Raw genomic sequence first — 7,445 nt, 5'->3', positions numbered from 1 at the left:
GCTGCATTAGGAGCCGGGGCAGAGGCTGGAAAGCTCTCCCATCTGCCTGTGACCCCGCTGTGTCCCCAGGCTGCTGTGGGGGCCCAAGCATGCCACAGCCATTCTCTTTTCCGTACTACTTTGTCCTAGATAGATAGCCTCTGTGATAACTGCCATGGCGATTATATAAAGAAGAGCTCTTTCTGGAACATTTTCCTCTCTTTATTTTCTGTTGGTGGAGTTGGTGAGATTACGCCTGCTCACATAAGGGCATCAATTAGTGAAAAGTAAATGTGGGATTCTGGATCTCCTCTGTGATGGGTGCAGTGGTGGAGAACAACACCATGAGAGTGATTGGCGTAATCGAGTTAATGTAAGCAAATGCTTTCTTCTCCTTTCCTGGGGGCTGCTCGCCAGGCCTCCAGGGAGGCCAGGGTGGTGATGGATTGACTATTCTTGTCCCCTTATGGGATTATGCTGGATAGATGCAGAGACACTATTGGCTCCTGGAGAGGTGTCTCTTTGCTGCTGAACTGGAGGGGAGAGGACTGTTTAAAAATAAAATCAGAAAAGGGCCCCTGGGTGGCTCCGTTGGTTGGGCAACTGACTCTTGATTTCAGCTCAGGTCATGGTCTCATGATTCATGAGTTCAAGCCCCTCATCGGCTCTGTGGAGCCTGCTTGGGATTCTCTCTCCCTCTCTCTCTGACCCTCTCCTGCTCGCACTTGCACTCATACTCTCTCTTTCTTGAAATAAATAAACATTAAAATGCAATGAAGTAAAATAAAATAAAATAAAATAAAATAAAATGAAATAAAATAAAATAAAATAAAATAAAATAAATCAGAAAGTCCTAGTTTCATAGAGGAGTTGAATGGGCGGCCACGGTGGGAGTCAGTAGGCTCAAGGAGAACCCGGAGGGAAGCATCCCCCGCTTCCAGTGCTCAGGCTTTGCTTCGAGCAACACCAGCAGTCTTAGAAGGTCACGGCCCAGCAACTGCTGTAAGGCCTAGTGATCTGTACCTGTATCAACCACCTGCCTCCATCACTGGATGTCGAGCTTGGCCAGTAAGGATTTTGAGTCCACTCTTGCTCACCTTTGTGTTCTGGGGTCCAGTGTGGTGCTGGCATGTAGGAGACATTGATTAAGTGCCATGGGGTAGATGAAAAACAAAAATATTGCTTCATTCTCAAAGCCCACCTGGGTCCCCAAGTGGGAGAAATAAATGATGAAATATGTCCTTTCCTCCACTCTTTCCTCCACTCTTTCATGTAATCACTTAATGAATATTTATTTAGGGGATGGATAATGCTTGCAGCTAGCACTGTGCCTTGCAGATACAAGACACTCAATATGTATTTATTTTTTAATGTTTGCTTTTGAGAGAGAGTGTGTGAGTGGGGAAGGGACAGAGAGAGGGAGACAGAGGATCCAAAGCAGGCTCCGTGCTGACAGCAGCGAGCTTGATGTGGGGCTCGAACTTACTAACAGAGAGATCATGGCCAGAGCCAAAGTTGGACACTGAACCGACCGAGTCTTCCAGGAGCCCCACTCTATACGTATTTCTTAAATTGTGCTAGAAAGAAACAGATACAGCTTAAAACACAGTACCCTTTCTGTGAGTTTGTGTGTGTGTGTGTGTGTGTGTATGTATGTATTTCCCCCTTCCCATCTATCTACACACACACACACACACACACACACACACACACACTTTGGAATCATTCCTTTGAGATGGGGTAATGTCCCCAGAAAAGTCTCATTGTAAAGAAGCAAACTCAAATTTAGAAATTCAGTTTGATTAAAGGCTTAACGTGGGCCGACTTTGTACTAAGAATGGGGTATAGCTACAAAGGGTGTTGGTAGACATATTGTCTAGGTGTGGGCCACAAAAGGGCTATGTTTGATTGTGGGGATGGGGTGCAGTAATGGTCCATAGAAGGAAGGGAGTATCTGGTAAGTACAGAGGAGGGGCCCATTCAAACACCTTCTCTGCTGGGGATGGTGCAGAAACCCTGAACACCCAGGGGTGATGGTGGGGGATAAAGGTACCATAAAACCACTGAGTGTGGAAAGCTGGAGAGAAACTCCATGCGCGCGGTAACGCGTTATGAAATCCACACCGTGGCTCATGGCAAAGCGCTGGCTCCTCCCTTGGACTCAGTGTTGGCTCCAGGAGTGGGCTGGTTGGATCATGCGGAAGAAATGACCAACGAGGGTGAGCAAGCCAGCCAAGGGACTGGTTTTTGTAAGGAGTCGGGGGAGATGGGGAGTCAAAAATCAAGAGACAGTTCTGAGTTTCAGGACCACACGGCCAGAGGAACAGTGGATACCTTCACAGAGGTATAGAGGTCAGGAGGATGGACAACTGCAGGTCAGAGAGGGGATGCCAGCTCCGTTGTGAACACCCCAAGTTAGCCGTGGCCATGGGAAGACATGAAAGGGATGTGTAGCAGGCAGGTGAAGGAGGGTCAAGACTGGGTTTGGATTGGAGACCTACTCAGGGAGGTGGGGGCTGGAGTGGGGAGTAAGTAGAAGGGGGGGTCATTGAAAGAAAAAGGGTCAGAGCAGAAAAGGCATTTTTGGAGGAGCTCAGAGCATAAAAGCTAAGAATGCACCTGGGAGCCAGGCAGGTCTGGGTGTGACTGTGGCTCTGCCGTTATAGCTCAGTGTCTTGGGGTAAGACCTTAAGCACCGGGAGCCTCAGTTTCCACATCTGCAAAATCATGGAATGCAAGAAGATCACTTAATGTAGTGCAGGGTACATAGAAATACAACAGTGGTAGCTGTCATTATTAGGGGGCCAAAGAGGGAAGGGGAAAAAATATGGAGACAGATCAGGAAAGCATAGCGTCAGTTACACTGACAGAATGTCTTTTGTGATTAAGAAAAGAAAAGAAAAGAAAAGAAAAGAAAAAACGCGGTAGCCTTTAGAGTTTTCACAGGAATGGGATTTTACCTACAGCTCTGTCCTGGAAAGTGATACGAACTTGAACCAGACCTGTCTGCAACTGTTCCCCTCCTGGTAATAATGGAGGTGTTCTGCTGTTTCTCTGACACTGGTCATCAGCAGAAGAGGGAATTAGCCAGAATTTCCGACCAAAACATTTCCATCGGGAACCCGGGGACTGACAATCTCAGTGCCCTCTGGAGCATCAGATGATCCTACGGCCTTTTCAGTCCCTGCGGGTCTGCAGGGATGGCCTCGGGAGGGGCGCTTCCCACCACGCGGCTCAGCAGGAGTGTCTGGACGGCATATCAGAGGTTGGGCACAGCCACTAAGTTAAGAATCCTGGGTATCCTCATTCCAATGTAAATACATTATTAAAATTAAGAAGGGGGAAAAAAAAACCCTCATCTCTTTCTCGCAGCCTTAACCCCCATCGGGTATTAGTTTTATGATTTGCTTAGCTGTTGGGTTCAAGTCTCCCAAATGTTTTGGCTCTTGTACCAAGGTCTATTGCCGGGCAACAGTGCCCTGTCCTATCAAGTTCAAGTCAAAGACTCCACCAGGGAGTGGACTGAACAACTTCTGGGACCCTTTCAATCCATATTATGGACAGTTAGGGCAGCACCAGGGGTTCAATGAGAGACTCTTAAAAAGACAAGTGGTGGGGATTTGCAGAAAATAATTCATTCTCCTCCAGTGGTTCTCCAGAGGGCCTCACACTCTTTAGCAACCCAAAATAAATCTATTTAATAATATTTTCCTAGATTCATGCAGCTTTTCTTATCCCAAAGGGCCCCGAGGTGCTTCATAAGCCATGAACATAAATATAGATTTGGAATAATGTATTGGGCCAGATTTTCCTAGCGCTTAAACAACTCTCTGGTGGTTTGTTCTGCACCTTTGGAAGCCCCATTACCTTCAGGATACATGGGAGCCGTAATTTACTAAGTGGCTTCCCCATAGGCCTGGGGCCTGAAGCATCGACAGAGTGTAAACTCAGGCAGGGGAAGGGGGTGGGCGGGCTCCAGAGATAGTACTTTTGTTTATTCACACCCTACCTCATTCCACAAAGCCTTCAAGGCGGCTTACAAAACACACAGAGTACATCAGGATAAAATAAACACACGAGGCAATCCAAAGCAGGGGCACATGATAGAAACAACTGGATCTTTAGAAATGTTTGTGCAGGAAACGCATACAGCAATCTCCTGCGGAAGTGGACGTAATTGCTGCTCGTTTCTCTACTGGCCAAAACACACAGGAAAACAGAATCCAATGCTGGAAACAGACGGCTGGTGCTGAGGCCTCCCCGAGCTCTCCCCCCTCCCCTTTAGACTCTACTCTTCAGAGAATCTCCAGTCCCTTTCTTCCGGAAGGAAGTAAGAGGGGGCCTTGTGAAGGTGCACTTCCGTCAAAGGAACCACTTATTTCCAGGCTCGGCCGACAACTTTTGACTGACCGTCTAACTTTGTTCCAGGCGTCTGCCCTTATACGGAAGAATAATTCAGCTTTTGATGCTTTCTGGCATTCTGGCTTAATCCCTAGATAAAATTTAGTCTTTGCAGCAGCAAATTTGTGGCCGGCAGAACAGAGATAGTCCACAAACATGTTTTGTCTTGCCCATTGAGGAGTTTGCTTTCAAGTCTGGACTTCTAGCTTCTCTTGAGAAATTGGAAGATCTGCAACACAGGTCCACCCCTCCATTGTTGCCGACCCTTTTGCATGCCCTCTAGTCCCCCCGCCCCCCATGCACAGTGACATACAGCTTATGTCATAAGCTTCTGTCATAGAAGTGACTCTATTTTATGTTACCTGCTTAGTTTCTATAGGCAATTAAGTATTAAGTCCCTGATCTAGAGTCTTACACCCTAAATGCTCCTACTGTTTATCACTGTGGAATCCAGAATGAGACTGCGACAGCCAAAGGGTTTAGCCTTGGCTGTTTCCTGCCCACTGTTCTTCCACTGTCTTCCATCGGGACATCTCCGTCAGGCCTTTTGCTTCACCTGTGCCCCTCCGGTAGGTTGCATAACCTCCAAGTCTTCTGTGCTTAATCTCAACTCCATGCACCCTCCAGGCTCAGCTCAAAACTCTTCCCTGAAGCTGTCTCCACTTCTTCTAGTTCATGGGTTCTCTCAACGTGGACTTTCCAAGGCGGGGGTGGGGGGGTGGGGGAGATTGTTTCCTAAAGCATCAAGCTTCCCAACCTTGAAAAAGTACACTTTCTTCAAAGTGATCTGCCTGTGAGTGCGTCTCTTTCTTGCTGCTTCTCCTTCCCCCCTCCACAGTCACCGTCTTCCACTTTACAAGAGACGGCCACCCTACAAGCCATCTAGAATCCTCCGGTGCTGCGTGGATCCAGGATGTGCAAAGAGCTGCTCCAAGCACTGAGCATGTGTTACCTGGGTAACACATATTTGCCTTCAGCCATAGGGAAGATCTCACTGGGGAGAGAGCTGGTAGATGATTAAAATTTTCTGAAGATGGATTACGATGAGGTTTTTGGCATCTATCTCAGATGGCGTTCCTTTTTTTAAATGTTCAATTATTTTTTTGTTTGAGAGAGAGTGAGAGTGGGGGAGGGCAGAGAGAGAATCTCAAGCAGACTCCACGCTCAGCACAGAGCCTGATGAGCCGCTGGAACTCACCACCGTGAGATCATGACCTTAACCAAAATCAAGAGCCTGAAGCTTAACTGACTGAGCCACCCAGGTGCCCCTGTCTTAGATGGCATTCTTAAAAGTAAGCTACCTTGCTATTATAGTATTCCTTTTGTTTCCGTCCATTTGTGTAAATGACATGTATTCAGTATATACATTTATCAACATAAAAAATAAAAATATGACTGATGTCAAATCCTATCTTATTCTAGGAATATGTATTGATCACCCGTGAATACACGAACAGATTGAAAAAAACCTCATGTATCTCATTAAATCTACATCTCCAGTAAAATTTTATGAGGAATATTTATCTATCAATTATGTACTCTCAATAACTATAATGATAAGCCAACCCAGAGGAAATAAAATCCTGTCAGGTTAGGGGAATACAGATATGAGTCAGGGAGAAAAAGGGGTATAAAATTTCGATCTGTTAAAGAGGAACTCGTTTGTATTTTGAAAATGAGTATTAGAAGTATCCAATCACCATGGTACCTAGATTCCATTGGATATACTTAAAATGATACAATTTTATTTTTTATAGTCGATATTTACAATAAAGTGAAACATATATTCTTTGTAACTCTTTGGATTTACAGTGACACATTATAGAAGTCAAATTATAAATGTGACATTGAATATGTAGTTTTTCAGAGTTCTTTGTAGAGTGTTTCCAAACAAAAAGATTTTAAGACCATTGTTTTAGTGATTATTGTTTCTTCCAGTGATTGGATTTTTCATCCTGGTGTTATGCACTTTGTGTCTTTGATTTATTATTTTACGACTTTACCTCTGGCCTCCACAGTTATTAAGAGGCATAGAATTCCGTAAATCGCCAGTTACCATTATTTACCAAGCATCTGCTCTATGTTTAAAACAGTAACATGTACGAAAGTATAGCACAGAATTTTTCCCACTGAAGAACATACATTTTATTTCCAAGTAAAGGTGATAAGAGCAAAGTGTCAGTAAAAACTATATGTAAAAGATGGGTCAGTGGGGCACCTGGGTGGCTCAGTCAGTTAGGCATCTGACTTCGGCTCAGGTCATGATCTCACAGTTTGTGAGTTTGAGCCCCGCGTCGGGCTCTGTGCTGATAGCTGGGAGCCCGGAGCCTGTTTCGGATTCTATGTCTCTCTCTCTCTCTCTCTCTCTCTCTGCCCCTCCCCTGCTCATCTCTGTCTCTCAAAAAGGAATAAATATTAAAAAAAAATTTATAAAAGGTCTATATCTCATGTTTGGAGGTCATTTCTCCAATACTTCAAGTAGTCAGAGCATAACCAAAACCAAAACCAAAAAAAAAAAAAAAAAAAAAAAAAAAATCCTAGGAAATTAAAAAGAAAAAAAATACTCTGACCATATCAGGCTGAAAATATTATATGGACGAAAACCCATAGGAGTAAACCAACAATAAAAATCAAGGCTTTACTCACAGCTTATTTACTCATACTTTTCAAATAATATTAATGAGTTGATCCTTTTTGTCAGAATCAAGACAATATCAGAGGTGGAGAATTGTGAAGGAGACAAGAATTTAACACCTTCTGTCTGTAGGGAGTGTGAAGTGTCTTCTTAACAGTGGGGAGATGAAGAGAGGAAAATGAAAGACAAAGCCTTTGGGGCTGCAGGATGTAAGGCTCTCTGCCACATTAGTATCACTTAGAGCAGAGCAAAATAATTAGAATTAGCATGCATCAAAATATATTCACAGGATTTTGTTGACTCCGCTTTTCCCAGGGCGGAAAAGTACGAAATGATTCTAGAAACACTTCCCTCACAATGTTTTACAATTTGACATTAAAATTGAGGTTAAAGTTAGAAGAGAAGTTCCAACCAGAGAATTCTAGAAAAG

This window comes from Panthera leo, chromosome B3 (assembly GCF_018350215.1).
Source record: "Panthera leo isolate Ple1 chromosome B3, P.leo_Ple1_pat1.1, whole genome shotgun sequence".
In the NCBI taxonomy this organism is placed as follows: domain Eukaryota; kingdom Metazoa; phylum Chordata; class Mammalia; order Carnivora; family Felidae; genus Panthera; species Panthera leo.
This window is presented reverse-complemented; position numbering follows the sequence as displayed.